The sequence below is a fragment of the Bombus pyrosoma genome, linkage group LG5 (genome assembly GCF_014825855.1).
Source record: "Bombus pyrosoma isolate SC7728 linkage group LG5, ASM1482585v1, whole genome shotgun sequence".
NCBI classification, from domain to species: Eukaryota; Metazoa; Arthropoda; class Insecta; order Hymenoptera; family Apidae; genus Bombus; species Bombus pyrosoma.
This window is the reverse complement of record NC_057774.1, coordinates 8,396,481-8,415,741: the sequence shown is the minus strand read 5'-3', so window position 1 is coordinate 8,415,741 and position 19,261 is coordinate 8,396,481. Positions and strand designations below refer to the sequence as shown.

General features: G+C 37.8%; 1 protein-coding gene and 1 long non-coding RNA gene across 4 annotated transcripts in view; one reads left to right on the top strand and one right to left on the bottom strand.

Moving 5' to 3' along the window:
• Positions 1–19,261, bottom strand: part of LOC122567592 (TLD domain-containing protein 2) — a 278,674-nt gene that overhangs the window by 215,378 nt on the left and 44,035 nt on the right. The gene's annotated exons all lie outside the window — the stretch shown is intronic.
• Positions 6,801–13,465, top strand: LOC122567620. Its single transcript, XR_006316843.1, has 3 exons — positions 6,801–9,711; positions 9,791–9,814; positions 10,579–13,465. It is a non-coding gene; the product is annotated as an uncharacterized LOC122567620 (long non-coding RNA).

Sequence of the window (19,261 nt, the reverse complement as noted above, 5' to 3'; positions counted from 1 at the left end):
AAACGACTCTCGTCCCCTAATTCCATCTCCGCCTAAATGTTTCTCTGATTCTCCTGAACCTTCTCTGAAATGATTCTCTGTTCCAAAACAACCCTGCACTTTTAGACGATTCTTCCATTCCTCCGGAAATTCGAGAATTCTCGTTAAGGATCTCTCTAAAATGACCAACTAGCCGCGTGAAAAGTATTCACAACTTATCAAATCAGGTTCCATTAGAAGAATAACTTTGCGTAATAGTCGAACTGTTCGAGTGCTGTGAATCCTACACGTTGATCTTACATTTCTCTAATTAAATGATCCAGTAGAACTTTCTCCTACAAAACTCTCCTTTAAAAACGAAACTTTAAAGCGTTGCCAAAACGCTTCCTTCTCTTGAGATGTAAAAAGTATCAACAAAGAATATACAACCGCATGTAGGATAAAAAAAAAGAAGACGTCCATGAGATAAAAATTGAAACGAAAATGTTGAGAAAGTAAAATGTTAAAAAAGAAATGGACGATGGAAAGTAAAGCAATCGGATTGGACTGTAGAGAAACGATCGAAACCGTGTGCCCAGCTACCGCCAGACGGCCTGTCTCCTAGCCTATTCGTAATTTATGAACGTGCCATGGGCCAATTTCCAGACAATTCTTTGTCTTCTGTGGCGGGCGAGAGTTTCTTCTTCCATGTTTAATTAAACAGAGTCGAGTCGAATCATCGTTCAGCGGACAACGGTATTGCCATTCGCGATGGTAATCTGTGTCACGGAAACCACTTTTACGTTTCAACCCCGTTTCTTCTTTCACTTCTTCTTTAAAAATTCATTAATTCATAATACCATCACGATTTTTTCTTCTTTTCTTTTAGATACAACCGTTACGCTACTGGTTCGTTGGTATCGCGCTAATTTAGATTGATCGTATCGTATCATCAACAGTTGCTCCGTTTCTTGAAGAGCAGTTGCAATTTATTTGTTTGAAAATGTATACGAGAGAATGTTACGTGTGTGTCAATCGTGTCCTCCGCGAAGTTAATTAATATTTATACATAGATAGCGATTGTTAATTATAATAGACTTGCTTGAACCCTAAGAGCAAGGGCCAAAGATACGTGCTATTTGTAATAACTTCTGCTCTCATATTCTCCTTCCATTTCTCCTTTTTCTTTTCTCTTTTACCTCGTTTCCTCTGTTCTTCGTATCGGTAATTTATTATTTCTGCTGTACGTGTCGCCTTCTCCTTCGGTTTTTGTGTCCACGTTTTTCATTTTTCATGCAGCTCGACGTGAGAAGAGCAACAAGCGACTCGACCAGTAATATTCAGTTTTCCCATTCTCGTTAATTCGTTCTTCTACGAAGATAATTTCATGTAAAATCCGTGCACGCGCGATCAGTTTTTTGAACGACTGTAAATTGGAGTTTATATAAACGAAGTTGCACTGGCGATAAGGTAATGACTATGTTCTAGCTCTGTCAATGCACGTCGATTATGTGTGTAGATTAACGCGACGCAAAAGCCGAGCTGTTTACTCGCATTGGTAAGTTGAACGTTCTACTGGAAGCGTCAACCAGCCAACCCTGTCATTTAGTCACGAGGATCGTACAAAGAGCGGATAATTAATGATTAATCACTAACGATAGAAACAACCTTCGAATAGAACATTTTCGAGCCACGGATGATGTAACGACGAACGAAGGTTTTACGTGACGTTTTCTAATCAAACTGTTTATCTCGTACGGAATCTAATAGGAAATGCGCTGCGCTGGGAAAAAAGTTCAATACAAAAACACCACGTGCCTCGAACGATTCTACGATACTAATGATCATTTATTCCCTAATGATAGGTGGTGCAAAAACTTCCAATTCTCTTGTAACGTCCAAGTCAAACTGAAGAAAAACTGGGCATTAGAAAATTGTCTAACTTATCTTAATAATTCGCCACTTTCGCACGATTAGTATGGCATTCTCTACCTGATTCTCTTACGAGAAATATCTCTAGAAAAAGAAATATTCTATTTCACGAATCGATGGAAATCTTAATTTTCTTTTTTCGTTTCCATGTGTGTCTGTAATTATCACACACTCCAATTATCAAGCTGTAACACATGTGCTTGTGTACAGACATTTAATTCTCTTCGAATGCTAAAATAAAGATGTCGAAACCTTTGAAAACGAAGATATGCTTTTGCGTAGGTCTGATTGTTACGGAACGATGATCAAAATCCATGGGTCACGGGTCACGATATTCTTTTCTTTCTAGACACGAGTCTTACATGGAAGCCTCAGATCGTATTGCACGAACCTGTATAAAATTGGCCTCCATTTTCCAAATCTCGAATTTTTCCTTTCAACTTGTTTCGCACTTATTCCACGTGATTACAACGAAATAATAATTGATGTCAAAAGGTCGCAGAAACGACCTTAAAAAGTTCAATTTTCCACTGGCCCTCATTTTCTAAGAATTGAACGTTTCAAAGTTTCTGGATTGTTCTAGTTGTTCCAGACGTCGTTTCAAAGTATGAATATCGTATTTAGTTTAGGAAATAATTCGCAAAAACTGTAACTATAATAAAATTGTGCATACTTTTTTTCATTTTGACAACGATAATATACGAAAAAGGATTCCCTTGGAACACGTCCTAACGCGTATTTTACTATTGCGTCGACGATGCTCGCTGACGACCACCACCACCACGTAAGAGTAAGGTCACCTTTGTATTCGTGTTCCGGTCTTCAAACTTTTGTTCTAAGTTGTTCCAGGGGATTAAGTACCTGTTCCAGAAGAAAAACCTTTCACTGTACGCTGTACGTTCACTGTACGAAAAGAAATGTTCATAGTTTTACGGGTACAGTTTTTGAAAATTATTTCCTAAACTGAATACGATGTTGAAACAATATTAGGTTGTCGCAAAAGCTTCCTTCGTCTTATACGGAAGTAATAGATTTTTATTTTCGTATTTTTTTAGAATATTTTTTGTTTTATGTCATAACCGGACCAATTCAGAGCAATTTTTAAACGTTTGGTCTTAAAAAAGAAAAGATCATTCTTTCTTTGGAACGACGTAGAACAATTTACAACAACGAATTCAAGATTTTCAAAATTTCCGAGCTATCTTTATACCGATAGTAGACGAAGCAGTGTTAAATTTATCAATGCTGAGCGTAACAGTCTGATCTTACTGATTCCAGATTTTCGTTATTTCCAATTTTTTGGTCCAACAAAAATTAGAACTATTACAATTATAACATAACATATATAACACGATATAATACAAATATATATATAAAAATGAGAAAAAACTGGTTCCGAGTGAATACTGAAAAGCTTTTCAGAGGACGAAGTTCCAGCCGCTTGGCGTATGCTCGCTCGAGGTAAGCTTTTACCTACGCAAAATCTCTGAAAATCATTTTCGATGCTCCAAGCGCCTTCTGTGCTCTCGCAATGGCAACAGTTAGCTCGCGTGAACGGAACTCGGTGGGAAGGCACGCGTCCAAGATCAGCGACGATACAACACTCGCTTTGTCGTACACAGATTAAAGCAACGGTGATGACGTTGGTCGCGTCGCGATTTACAATCGCATTAACCACGTCGATATATTATCGCGAGGTTATCTCCGTATCGTAGCGCCGCGACGCTAAGGAAGATCTGCGACAAAAAGCGTCGAAACAAGCTCTATCGATCGTTCCTGAAAAATGGCATCCTTTGCTTTTCATCTAACCGATATTTCGTCTGGCGTACCATCGAGAATCACGTACGAGCTCTTTTTAGACGCTGTGCGTTCTAATTTCGAGAGGAGATAAATATATATATATATACTCGTCGATGAGCTAGATTCGCGCGGTTTGAGCCAAGAAGGACGATGCTTGTACAGCGTGTGACACAGAACGTGTGACAATTGGATGATTTTGGTGACTTACGTGCGTAGATAAAACGAGAGATGAAACTTGCTAGGCAGGAGTTTGCTAGTCCTTGGTAATAACGCACGATCGAATTGTGCATCATCGACGTGTAATTTCGTAGAAGCACGAGTGTTGCATAAATGACGTATAAATGATTGTTAGACAGTAAGAAGAATTTGGGAGAAATATATGAAGAAAATGATACGAAGAATTGTAAACGATCGGTAGATTAGATTTGATCGTGCATAGATCCTCGTACCTTTAAAGCGTAAATTAAAATTAAATTGGATATTTTTGCAAATATAAATAATGTGAGAGATATGTTATTAGATAGGGCTGAGTATTTCGGGAAGATAAATTTTTATATTTCTACAAAGAAGACATAGAGGAAGAAGTGATTACGAGGCGATAAACTTTTCTCTTTTAATAGAACAACATGTTGGTGAAAATGCATAAGCATAAGTCACATTCTAACAACTTCATTACACGACAATACGTAGTCGTTCAGGGTCAACGAAGGTCGTAGGTGAAGAGAAAGTAGTTAGGTCTCTTCAACCTGATGTGCGAGAAGATAAATTGCCAACTTTCGTCTTGCGAATATTTCGCTATTAATTTCCTTCCTGACTACGTTTTCCTTACATAATTAAAATATAACATCGCAAATGGAATTGTAAACTTCGAATACTAACAACTTCGCCATTATTATTATTATTAAGTTAATAATCTGGTAATTCTTTCTTCGCTAATTCTTCTTCTTCGCTCGCAATCTACGATGCTCAACGTTTACATCTACGATAATTAAATTCTTCTGATTGCAGTTTACATTGATGCGTATTTGAAAGTCTGCTGACATGTACAAATAAGTCATCAGCCTTGAAACCTCCATTGTAATAAATCAAAGTAATTGCCTTGCATATAAAAAACATTTCTTCATATTCATAAAAATGTAATTGTGCGAATATCTGTACGTTTATGGGAAATTTAACCAGATCTCATAATTAGATATGAAATAAATATGAAATAGGTAAATGCAGACAAATTTAACACGAACGTACACGACGATTCTAGATACAGAAAACTGCTAAAGTGCTTGTTCAAAAATTGAACATCGAACAACAAATAAAACAAATCTGTGCGTACAATTTCTAGAAATATAAAATTACATCATCGGGATATAGATAGCGTCTAGACGGAACCTACGTTTTTTCGAAATCCGTATTTATTCCATCCATTTAGTCGCGTTTCTTCGCGAGCTAATGTTGATAGATTCGAAATTCGAGCTTGAATAGAAATAACATTTAACGTAATCCACTGTTTCGTCGCGGCTGCTTGCGAAATATCGCGATCACGTGTAAACAATGTGGGGGGATAAGCTATGCGAGACGCGTAGTACGAATGTAAAATTCAAAGGTTTTTTTAGAAGCGATGGAATTATAATATTCTAGTTTATGCGTTAGTTGCTCGATTCGCGCGTGTAGCCTGTGACTGGCGTAGCAACGAATCAGTTTAAGATAATTCGTTCAAACGATTAATGACGGTGATGATGATGGGATAAATTGATTGGACGCGTTGATACGGAATATTAGATACAGATCTGTCCACGCGAACGAAAGCCTAAAAGTTGCTTCAAAAGTTGCATATGTTTTAGATGAAAAAGAGTTAGGGTAACTTGTTACTATTGTTTTGAAATAATTACGAAAGAGTCATTGTATTAGATTGTTCAAAAGGTTTCTTTCGTTTTATAAGAAAATAATAGACGCAGAAAGGAACATAATAATAGAAATGGAACGAAATGGATCATACGTAATTCAATAAAATAATATAACAGGAATTGTTGTTCATCTATTATCGCCTTATGAAACGAAAGAAGCTTTCCGGACAACCTAATATTAGACGCAATTTATAAGAGTTGAATTAAATATAAAAATATAAAATTAAATACACAAGCGACCTACCAGTAGCACGCCTTTGAAAATATACACTGATTTTTATAATAATCACGTTAGCGTTGTAATTTTCATATCGAACATACGCCGTGACCCTCTTTTCGTTTACAGAATTAAGAGAGTCGTTAATGATCCGTGAAAACCATTGAAAATAGAACTTGTTTATGAAAACGCTTTGCCAGAATAAAGTATTAAACAGCCTTATGCGGAGCAACGAGAAACTATTACTTTCTGGCTCAGTGATAATTCACCCCATTGAAGTGGCAACTTTCCTTAAAACAATTCCAATTTTCCTATAATTAGAACACTCTGCGCTTGTCTTTTGTCAAATCATCCAGTCAAATAAAATTCCTAATAGAGCTGTTGTCAGGCGAATGAATCGACCCGATTTCACCGTTTCTTCGAAATAATCTAATTGTCGTCTCATTTGTAGCGCGGCCAATGTATTCTTCCTGTGTGTGTTTTGTAACGTAAAGTAACACGTTAACATTAAAGTAACGTAATAAGAAGAGAAAATCGAAGCGTGTGTCAGACGTTTAACCCAACTTTTTCATTGTATCGCGACAATGAACGCCGTAGCAAATACCAGAGAGGTACGGCGTCAGCAAGTTTAGAACGCAAAATATGCAACGCCAAGTTTCTCCTTTGTCAAAGCTATTAATCAGTCGTGCGTGTTACGAGCGTTTCAGCAGTTCGCAGTCTGAGAAAGAATCTACGAGCCAGAAGTGGACAATTCCTTTTTAACGGGTCTTTAATGAAACGAATAAATGAGAAATCGAAGAAGGATTTGCTCCTTTCAAAACACTCGAGAAAGTTATAAACGCTATGTATAAACAGCCAATATTTTTAAACCTTCGTGACGAACAATTTCTGTACAGTTAATGTTTCACAGCACTGAATGATAGCTCACAATTGATGACAATCAAAGAATCGTTCTCTGTGTCGTTCCGATTTTTTATATCTACCTCATTACCTTTTAATCGTTGTCTTTAACCACTGAATCTATTATTGAGTTTAATTACTATCGCGCTATCATACGAATAACATAACGAGTTTACAAGATATCCTCGCCTTTATTCATTGAACGTCATTAACGACGCGATGGGTCATTAAACGACTCAGTCCTCTGATTACGTTCAACAATACGATACAAGATACGATCCCAAACAATAACAGGGAACAAATACAATGGTTGCGTATAAAGTACTTGCACTGCGTTTCGTATTGTTTAAGCTTGATTCACACCAACGGTTAAATCGGGTCAAGCATCGATGAAGATCGTTTGCACGTTCGGTCGAGTCAAGCGAAAAACCGTTGACCGTGGCGTCGGTTTCATAACGATCAAGACCGCCATCGACGGTCGAAAGGGAACACGGAGAACGAGCGTTTAAATTGAGTTTGTACCGAAATTACAGCGAACTACGTGACTTTAGTCGCAAGAAATAGCATGTCAACTTGCATGCACCTACGCGACCGTTAAGACTAGCACAACCTTTCCTTGTGCAGAGACACTTGTCTTCCTCCTCCACCAGGGATCCTATTAGTCGCGTTTGTGAAACTGTGAACTCTGCGAGTAACGACATCGGCTCGCTTACCACGTCGACTCAGTCCCTCGAAACCTAAATTCTCCAAACGAATTCGACGAATGTTTTATGAAATACCGTTCTTTCCCCTCCGTCTTTCTCCTTATACCCGTGATTTATTCGTTTATTCTTTTTCTTGCCTATTTCCTTCTTACGCACTGGGTATATTTAATTTTTTTACTTATGCCTCGTACGCTTTGACCGAATTGCAATTTATTATTTATTGCTTTGATTCAAGTTGCACTTTTACCGCGTACAATACGCGCGTCTCCGGTTAGTACACAGTCGATTGACTCGGATAGCCAGGAGACGCGATCGCCTGATCGCAACGATCGATCGCGTTCTAGTCGTCTCTCTACGGTTCCAAACTCGAATTGTCTGTGAGTATTTGTCACTATTGAGACAAATGTGAATATGAGTGTGTGGAAGTATGTGGGTGCGCGGCGTCTGGAAAAACAAATGAATGTTCCGTTGGCAGTGTGGTATGCAAGATGGTGAGACAAAGAAAGTGCTGAGACGCGTGCAAATGCGTATCGACGAAGATCCTGGGAATCGTTTATTGAATAAAGCTAAAACTATTTCAATTTGAATTCTAATTGTAACCTTAGTGTTCCTTTGCTTTTATTTCGGCGATTAAGACCCACGATTCTCAACAGTCGCAATAAAATGTAATATCTACGACGCGGTCGGACGAACGTGTTAATCGTAATAAGCTCGCGCTCTGCATAAACTGCAACACCTTTGACCGCCAACGTGAATCAGGTTTTAGCGATATTTTCGTATCTCGTGTAGTGGAGTATTTCTACTTTTAATACTTAAAACATATAACTCGATGCATTGTACATAACAGGTGGAATTTAAATCTCTGCCGAACCGATTTCTTCCCCCCACTGCTAGCGCGAAAATCTTTTTTCTTTATCTGTCATCTTTTAACCTAGAAATCTATTAAATGTACTAAGCACCGTGATTAGTCGCGTGCCAGAGGGGCTGGTGCGTAAATTTGACGATAATTGGAAGGTTGTTAACGACGGAAATTCTTGCGAAGGTGGAACGAAGGTGGGGAAAGAAGGAATGAGGGCGTGTAGGGTCGTCTTTCGACGCGATAGAATCAACCAGGTGCGGCCGACTAACGGTAACCTGGCCGTTTCTTCTGCCAAGGACGCTAGATGCTTGATTGATGGAGCAAATATTAGCTCGCGAAATTACCCGAAACGCCTTGGCTCGACCCTTTCCCATCCAGTGTTACTCTATCGCTCGACTTTCTGCGTTTACGTTCATTTCTTCGCCTCCTAAAATTTTCAACAAATTGCCAGGGAAGGTGAAAATAACCAGAAATTAAAATAAGAATTTTGATTGTTCGGATTGCGACGAAGAATACAAGATTGCGTGTCTCGTATAGAGGAAGTCGTACAGAAGAAGAGCTTTCTTCGTAAATCTAAAAGCTTTAACCCATTCCATTCGCTACTCGTTCCGAATGATTGGAAATATCCCAAGGAAAGAAAGTGTCGGATGAAAACAGAAGAAGAAAGCAATAAAGACAACGACAAACCTTCCAAAATCAGAGATCAATTTCTAAGATCAATGAGCAGCTGCTCCAAGACAAAATCGTCGCATCATATCGTACGTCCTAAAGAAGTTAGAAATCGCGTGTCATGCGAAAAAGTTACGTAAATAATCGGAGATTATGCGCGGAAGCGGAGACTCAACTCCAATGGCCTTGACCTTGAGCTATGTCGTAAAGGGCAAGGTTCCGAGTAACATGCGCGTTGACCGCGGCTTGCGACGATCGCTTCCCTCTACGACAAATCCGAAATTCAACGAAACTGGAATTGAGGCTTTTGCGTCAAATGACCTTCGTATCGTATCGATGATATCGCGCGATAAAAGACAAGATAACAAAAACTCTACCACCGATGCCATCATTCTGTTTTGTTTCAAGGGAACAAATTTTTCGCCGAAGAATTCTCCCTACGACAAAATATTCATGAGTAGCCGAAGGTGGTGAAATTAGGCGAATCTCGCACGCTAGGCCGAGGGGGAAGAATTTCGAGAGCGAACTTGTAGCCAGCCGGTGCACTATCTGTGCGATTGCAGACGACTGATTGTGCCGACCTACTTCCCGAGACAATCGCACAATGCCGGAGGGGGCTGTTGGAAGCGGGTTGGTTCGGGGTTGTGCTGGAAGGACAGCTCTCTCTTGAAGAACGAACGAAGAACGACTGCTTTCGCTGTTTTACGTGACGTCAAGGTCGTTGTATCGACGATCGAGGAGACAAGCTTTCGCCTTTTTGCCTGGCGTTTGGTAAGATTATGTTGCGTTGGTATCGGCGCAATCGTACGAATCTCGCTTTTATTAAATTGAGAATTCATCGATTTTCCAGGGGACGCGTATCTATGTAAACGAGGTAAATAAGATAAATAAATATGTATAATTAAAGTAGCGGATGAGCATCATAGCAGATAGTTGGCTAATTTCGGCGAATACTTGGCTGATTAACTTTTCAGAATCTCGAGGGCTTGCATATTTTACGATAACAGATGAGATATAACGTTAATTGGAATTTTGAACGACGTTGCTAGCCGAATATTTAGCTAATTAATTTTAGTGCTTTTTCGAAAGTTTTCATCCCTAAAATCCAGCGACGGTGAAACAAACATTCCGCTCGCCGAACTTTTCAAATCTAATTACTTTTTAAACTCTACTAATTATATTTCATGATATTAATTTACATTGTTAAACGGAATTCAGAGTTTGTTTCTGTTTCGCTCGATGCACAGAGCTAACTAAATTTCAAGCTTACCGCGAAACGAAAGAAACGGCTCCTATTATAGCTGAATCTAGAGACATTGAATTTACATATTTAATAGAGCAACCTATTTTTCCCGGTATCGATCACCTGTGCCGAAGAATTAACCCGCTGTAATGCCGTGTAATTTAGAGGTTACTATGCTGAATACATTGCTGAATGATCCCTTTTGACACAACAAGTTCCAACATTGACTTTGCCTTAATTAGCCAGAAAATCCGCCTGTATAATTTCCTTCTAAATCTTAGCATTCTATTTCAATTGCTTGACAGTATTTCCTATTTCATATCTACGTTACAATACCACTACCAAATAATTTATTTATAACTTACTTATCTAACTTGCTTCTTTTCAATTTTCAGACCAAAGTGAGAAGCTACGATCAATTGTTGTTGTTGGTGTCGTTACATTTATTATACTGATAGCACCTTTTGCTATCGACAAGGATCGATACAAGTGAACGAATAACGAAGAATTAATAGGAAATCACACACGTTGCGATGGTAGACACGAATTATCGACGATATTTCTGACAAGTTTGTTAAACCAGATTCACAAAAAGGACGGAGCAAATGGGCGAGTAAATTGAGATATTTGCAGATACGATTGATACAGACAGAGTCATGCTTAGTGTTGTAGAGAGATGTGCGAAATAATGGAAGCTGGCTGAAAGCCCTAAATGGAACATTAAGCTTAAAAAGCTGAAGAATTTCTGCGCGGTCTAATCTTATAATAATTATAATCTTGCCTTGCCCAATAAGCGAATAAAATCCAAACTACGACAAGACGAAAAGGAAGAAAAGTATGGCAAAGGAAAGCATGGAGTATAATCATTCTAGACAAAGCAGATTTCTCGATAAGTGTGACAACAATATCGGCTCGTAATGAACAGAAACGACCCGAATTTCGGTTGTTCTCCGATGAATTAGCCATGCTGTTTGCCGTATCGGCAAATTCGTGGGATCTTTCCTCTGGAATTCGATTAATTAGCTAACCAGGTCATCGATAAACTATCGACCCGTAGACCAACGGTTTCCTGTCATCGAGCTCGGCTACTGACCAGAATTCCCATTCTTCGAGCATTCGACGAGACGAGGACGACCGTAGCCCGATCGATGAGATTATCTCATGAAGAATTTTTCTCTTTCTTCGTGTTTAGTATTTTTCTTTATTTTTTTTCTTCTGAGTACGCGTATGTTTCTTTTACGTAGACCGAATGGGGCCCGATAACGACGCTGACAAAATAATTGCGACGTTCGTTATACAGCTGGAAGTGTTACCGAGAGAAACGATGAAAGAGCACAATCGTCGAGCATCGCGTCGCACCATAACGACAAGGAGGAAAAGGCGATGAAATTTTAATAGACGATTAGTTAATTTCCTATGTCGGCTAGTTCTAATGAAAGGAACGAGCAAGACAGAGAGGGATTTTTTCCATTTAATGAAAACGCTTCGAAGCCTTTTTATCGTAGACTTGAGAAATTTGATTTCGAATAAAATCGTGAAACCCGCTGCAATTCCAACTTTAACTTTAACTAAGATCGATGGACCTGTGATACTTAGTAATTGAAAAAATGAATAAAAAAATCAAGTAATCCAGACACGTATGGTTCTCATGAAAGGGAACAGGAAAGTACGAAAATTGAAGTCTCAAGCTTCCTATTCTGCTTCGATAGTTGCAAATTTGAAATTCTATTTGCTACGAAACAAAGATACGGATAAGAGATAATTGTCGAAGCAACCTATTTTCGCGTTGCACATCGGATATCAAATTTTTGCGAACGATAACGACCACGATCTAACTGTTGGCAAATTTCCTACTGCTGCGTAGGATGTATCTATCGAGTTGGCAACTAAGTGATTGCGGATGTTGTCGTTAAATGCTACGACGAAATCCGCAATCACTTAGTTGCCTTCCCAGTAGATTAAAGCTGAGCGTTCCTAACACGCTGCGATGGAAAAATATCTGTCCTCTGTATTAAAGGAGAGACTGTGGGATAAGACTGGAAGGAAATGAAAATTACGATCGCCAGCATCTTCACTGCGCTGACTCGAATACCAAGTTTCCAGTCTTAGAACAAATTGCATAAAGAGTACAAAGAGTGTATTGGAAAAAGATTTTAAAAAATTAGCTACAAAAGAAAAAGACATTGCTAGTTACTGTACTTGATAATGGAACTTTATATCAGAATGATAATCCATAATTTTTCATAGAAGTGTTATGGATTAATAGTATTTTTTTGGAAATTTGAACAGTACAAATAGAACAGCATACATTTTTGGGAATTTCAACGATTTCTTGCATTTCTGAAAAACGCGCGCAAGCTCGTGTTTCTCCTTGTATCGCGTGTTTCCTCGTGCATCTTGTATCTCCATTTTTCTTTCATGCGAGTCTCGTTTCCTCATTTCCAATGGTTCCAGCGTTAATTATCAAAGTGGATGAGAGAAAAAATTGTCATCTTAGATCGATGCACTGTACCGTGGTATGTTACGCACGTCGATATTGCGTGATTGTATATCGTAAATTATGCCACGCTATATTTTGATAAAAAAAATGATACGTTATTGCAACATACTTGTATACTAGTTACAACGTCATAAATTATATACTATCGGCAATATGTATTTATAAGGTCGGAGAAAATAATGTAGAATGTAGATTACGAAGTGGGACGAGAAAAATTATGATTATGAAAAACGATGCTATAACTACGTACTAGTGAAAAAAAAAATAAAAAAGAGGAATAGTTGCACACTGTTATTAATTATTAATCAGAAAATGCGTATAGTATAATCGAGTATATTTCAATGAAATCAATTCAATCTGCAAGAGTGATGGTTAAACGAACCTATTAGTTGATACATAGTCGTAAAAACACGATGATTAAAGAGCGAAAACAAAACGATTTGAGAGTTCAAAGAGCAACGACAACTGACAAAATATTTGTCTCACAATAATTTAAAATGTTACGATTCTCCATTGGAATGAAACGTTGCGAAATAAATTGAAATAAATTTCCCTTTATTTCCTTTCGCAAATATTCCTACACAGATTATCGTATTATCGTGCTATACATTGTTATACGCATATGAGGAGTCCAGATGAAAGAGAGGAATTTTAATTTAATGGAGAACTTTCTCGCGTGTGCCCTTTACCACTTGCTATGTCGTATTAATTTCAATTAGAATTTCCTGACTTGCACATAGTTGCAAGAAAGTGAGGCGTACAACGTGCTTCTTATTTTTTACGGTTCATATATTGCTGGAAATTGCAAGTAAAAGTTGCAAATGACGCGGAATAAAATGAGAAATAAAGCGTTTTATTTTTTAATATTTATGAAAAATATATAAAGCTGTGACATCGTACAGGGTGCAATAGAATATCCGGCACCCACATCGACAGCTGATCGTACAAAATTATATTATTTATTGTACTTGTCGTATATAACTTTGTATACAATTGTGTTATTTATCGAACTGAAAACGATGGAAAAGGTTCATACAAACATACGTTCTATCTGCGTTCGTTTATGACATTTAACGAATTTTCTGTCCTGATTTTGTCATATTTAATCAACTTCACAGAAAATGCACAAAATGACGTTGCGTTCCAAAGCAAATCCGTAGACGTGTCGTCACGGACGATGCTTCTCAAATATATTTAAAAGCTTGTTCCATTCTGAATTTTAATATTTCAATATTTTCAGTAGGTTTGCTCTGTTTACAAAATTCGTTATGTCTCATAAACCTACACAGATAGAGCATATTTTTGTTCAAACTGTTTTATTCTTTTTAGGTATACAACCGACCGAGAATGCCGAAAATTCCTACTTTGTTCGAGTCTGGTTCGCAAATTTTCCCAAATTTATTAAGAAGCTTGTCCTGTTCTGAATCTTAGTATTTCAACACTTTCAATAGGTTTGCTCCCATTAAAAAGTTCCTTATATCTCACAAAAGCAAATATAACATGAACAGCATATGTTTATATGAATTATTATTGAATTATGGGTTATTATAAATTATTATACACTGTATATTGAGAAATACATTCTCGCTTTCTGAGAAACGTTGGAACCTGGCGTTCTTTTTTCTTCCCTTTCATGTATAAATGATCAGTGAAAAGAAACTCGATTGTATGAACAACAATCGCAAGGATCGCAAGGATACTACCTGGAGCATGCTGGGGGCAAGGAAACGCGCAGGAATAGAGCTTCTCGCGTCGTATTCATCACGAACGCGTGGTTGTCACGACACATTGTGCCACCTCCTCCTCCATTTACGTTGGCAGAATCGATGATCGATTGAACGCGGGGGAAAAAATATGTACCAGTCGTGATACCACCCCTGGAGAAATATCTCTCCGAGCAGAGAAACAAGCCCACAAAGCACCGTTTCAAATATAAAATAGATTACCCTGGTGACAGAAGAAAATATCGATTTCAACCAACGAGAATACAATTTCTATTATCCATCGAGGCTCTCATTGCGTTGGTGTTGCAACATGAAAAATAGTCAAAGCTGGTAAAAAGAAATTATTCTGTTTCGAATCTTTCGCCAGTCTTTTGCCTTTGTTAACGGAAGAGTTAAATTCGTAGCTTCGTCGTTGAACCGGAGCTAAATTTGAAAAGTTATCCGCGCTGTTTTCGATTATAATTTTATTTCGTTCGCTCGCATACCAAACTAAATGAAATAAATTAACTAAACACAGAGAGTAACACTTTGATTAACAATTGTTTATGGCGGTCGAAAATTATTCTTCGAACATCCTGGAACTACGCTTCTTCGTGAATTACGTTACAAGTTTCGCAAAGTATTTACCGATTCTGTTTCAATGCGGAAACGAGCGAAACGAACTTATAATTGAAAAGCTCGCGCCCGAACAATTTTTCGGATTTAATTGTAGTAATTTCGCCGCTGCAGACGCGGTTTAGCCGTCGATCGCAGGTTCCGCGAGTCTTTTATTAATCTGGCGAAAGAGGGGCCGCTCGAAGGAATTCTCAGTATTTTCTATCCTAACTTTTATTTCATTACGCGCACTTCGGAAGATACGAAAATTACAGAGTTTAAACATCGCACGCCCGCCATTGTGCTCGCCGATAAAATTTATTTCCATCCCGGTCAGCGAGAGGAAACCATTAAAGAGAAAAGTTGCCGATGTAAGTTGAGTTACTGCGAGTTGTAAAATACCGATAATTTCAACGTTTCGTCGGGGACGTCTGGAGCAAAATTAAATTAACCGTCGAGCGTCTATCGCCCGAAGACATCACGCCATCTTATGCATCTCCAACGTATCCCACGGTATTCTTCAATATTTCTACGTACGTACTATACGTACATCGTTTTTCACCCGTATTTTCACGACCGTTTAAGCTTTCAAGAATCTCGTCGAACGAGATTTTTCCTATCCACTGCCCTCGACTCTTTCATATCCTAGAATTTTTACATATTTTTATAGACGAATATGTTTGATATTGTCTGTGAAATTATACTATGCTAGTTTTATATTTAAAAAATGTGCTTGTCTCGATGCAGTGAATATAACTGGTTGCCAAATCACGTGTTTGTCATCAAAGAAAGTCGTTTTAACGCTATGTGTAAAGACGATGTTCGTTTACGATGCTTCTAAATAATATTGTAGTAGTATCATTACGAAACGATGATGTTAAAATAAAATTTCTATGAAGTAAAATTTCATCTATGATAACCTTGGACGGTTCAGTTTCGCGATATGTAAACGTCGTATTCGAAATCTAAATGAAACGTTCTATCGCGTACGTTGAATAGAATATGAGATAGATATCGTTCGAGTATTTCCTTCGGTCCAAGTACGTGTTTACAAATATCAAAATCTCTGAATACGTTCGTTTCATCCTCGAAAACGTTCAAGAGCAAGCCATTCAACTGCGAACATTTCCACGATACAAGAAAGCATTTCTAACATTCTTCTCCACCGTACTCCGTACAAATTTCCTACTTCAACAATTTCTATACGCATCGTTTTATTAAATGCTGCGCGTTGCTACATCGCGCGTTTGCTTCACACTTTCTAACGCATAAATCAGCCGCATGATTAATATTCCAATACCTTGAATTCGAAATAAATATTCGGATATCAAAGGAAACGTCCACAATAGAACATCGATATTCCCCCGCAACGTCTCTTCATCTTCATACAAAATATACAAAGCCATTACTTATTTTAACGACCGCTATTTTCTACATCCTAAAACCCACGATATTTATCTGTCGTGGTAGCATCAATAAAGAAACGTGTATCCCTCCTTTTAAAGTGAATAAGACGACCGTAATGCAAGCAATAAGTTATCGACAAAACGATAAACAATGGTCGGGAAGCACGTTAGTTTGCATTGCATATTGACCTATCGCAATCTCGTGCTGACCGTGCACCAAGCGTACCGGCAACGTTATCGAGGAGTTAGCACGTACCTCATATTGGATTACTAGGAATCCTCTTATGATACGCACGCGGTCTTCAAGGCCGCCCGGCGACCTTTGGCATTACGACAAATCGAAAGGAGTACGTCGCCTGTGGTATTTGTCGCCTGCAATCGTGTTACGATAAACATACAAGTTCGAGCCTCTTTTTCAGATTGATTTTCATCCCTGAAGCCTCTTAGAGACAAACGCGATAATCAAGAAAACGGTGGAAGTTGAGTGACTGATTCGGATATTTGTTACGCTTGTCAAGTAAATAATCAGAAATTTCGGGAATGGAAAGCAGTATCGACACGTACAATAATTAAAAAATACAATTGTACGCGAATGGGATACGTTAAGTCAAAAGTATATCCAGAAAATATAGTGCAGGCGTACCGAGCGAAAATTCAAAGTCGATTTTCTCGAAAACAAAGCCTCGAACGAAAAATTTTTATTCTATATTTTCGACTCCTTTTTTCGCGTAGAATCACCCCCTTTCCGCTTGTACCACCAGTTGCCAACCACCCTGTATAAATCGATACCAAATCGTACAATAGAAGTAATAGAAAATAAAGGGGGATGTAGCTATTATTAAACAAGTACATATGTCTGATAAGTAATCATTGTTAGTTACAATTTACGTTGATTATTATTTTCTTATTGTACGTGTGTTATCATTTCGTTCTTAAAATAAGACAATTTTTTTGTTACACACTAAACCTCGTAATATTTTTGATTATTTTCGACGAACCGCATATCTTGAGCTCGTAATGTTTTCATATTATACGTTACGGACGTAAAACGTTACACGCGTCATTGAGAAATTAAAGACAGCACACCTGGGTTATCTTTTTGACGAGGAGTGTAGGTTATTTAATCCGTTGTCATTTGATTTATTTTTTGGTTAGCCATTTGTGTATTCTATAAGACGATCGATGCGGGTTTACGTAGAGTCGAGGATAGAGAAAAGGTAACATTTTGCAGCGCGTTGCTTTGTTGATTAATTTAGATTAATAATTAAATTAATAATTTTTAATTCAAACTAATATCGTAGGGGCTCTTGGTAGATTTCTCCTGTACAATTTCCATTTTTTTTTTTTTTTTTTTTTTTTTTTTTTTTTTTTTTTTTTATTGTAGTTTGAATTGGAATTACGATTTCTCTTTGTTGTCGCTTGGAAATAGAATAACATTAATTTCTCCGTCGTCTCTTTACAAATATCGAAAGGAAACTATAACATCTAAACAGAAACGAATTACTTCGTCGTTCGCGGAACATTGCCTGGCATTTCATTCTCTACTCTAATAAATAGTCCGTCTCGGAGATTATCTACACTTGCAAGAAGAATTTATACCTGAACTTATTTAATCTTCGGTTTCGAATCTTTCGAACTATGCTGGTGCGCGTACAACGATCGTGAAACTTGATCACGTTCGTCATTCGAAACGAGTTTATAAACTGCAGAAGTCGGAGAATACCTTCCCAACAATGTACATTGGTAGGACTGTGCTCGTCTTTGAGAAACGGAGCAAAGGGGAAGGGGCGGAAACAGGGAAAAATTGAGTCGCGTTACGTGTGCCGCGATCGAAAGCTTCGGTAAACCTACTTGTCCGCGAATTAGGTCGGCGTAACCATTCGAAATCTTTTCTACGTACATAATCTGCACATGAGTATCGCTTTTTCAGCGTGATTGTTTGCCTGAAGGCTGGACACAAAAGATTATATCGGTTCAGACGCGCACAATGCATCGAACATACGATGGACGAGAAATAGCATGATCTCTATAAGTGTAGCGGCAACAACATTCCTCATACGATCTCACGCTTCGACAGATATCGGTGAACAATTTCGTCACGATGAAATACGTGAATCGTGTTGCTCCAGCGATTTATCATTGAATATATTATAGAATATAATAGAACGATATGGAATAGTATAGTAGAATATCGTTGGTTTGATACATACATATTGAATGTACAGGATGTTTTATTTTTATTGATCAGTGCAAATTTCTATGTATAAATTATCCGAAAATGTGTTAAATAAATTATTCGGAAAAGTGTTTCAAATGAAGCTTTCAATAGATTTGTCTAACTGGAGGCGTTTTCGAGATCTTAAGGCGACCTTTGTTTTCTTTTCTTTTTTTTTTATGGAGCTACATATACATTTTTTATCCATCATTCGATGCAATCTTCAATACTCTGAAAGAAAAGGTACTTGCGCGTGAAAATGTTTAATTTAAAAGATCTTCCAATGTTCATTTTATGGGATTGAGTGTATGAAAGACGAGGGAAACGTAAATATAAAAGCACTGCGTTTACTCTCCTTGCCTTTACGGTGCGTTTCACGAGATTAAAGTTAAAATGTCTTTTAAACTAATAATCATTTTTCTACCCAATACTTTTATATACGGTTTCTTAACACTTTCGTGCAGAGAATTAAAAAATACATCGTACGGTGTATAAAAACAGGCGTGTAGTTGCACTTAAGGAAACAATGGCGAGGAAATCTCGAAGACACGTCCAACTAGATGAAATTTATCAGCATCGAAACACATCCTCCTCGAGACAAAGCAAGTTTTATTCGAAACACTTTCTCCAATAGTCTAT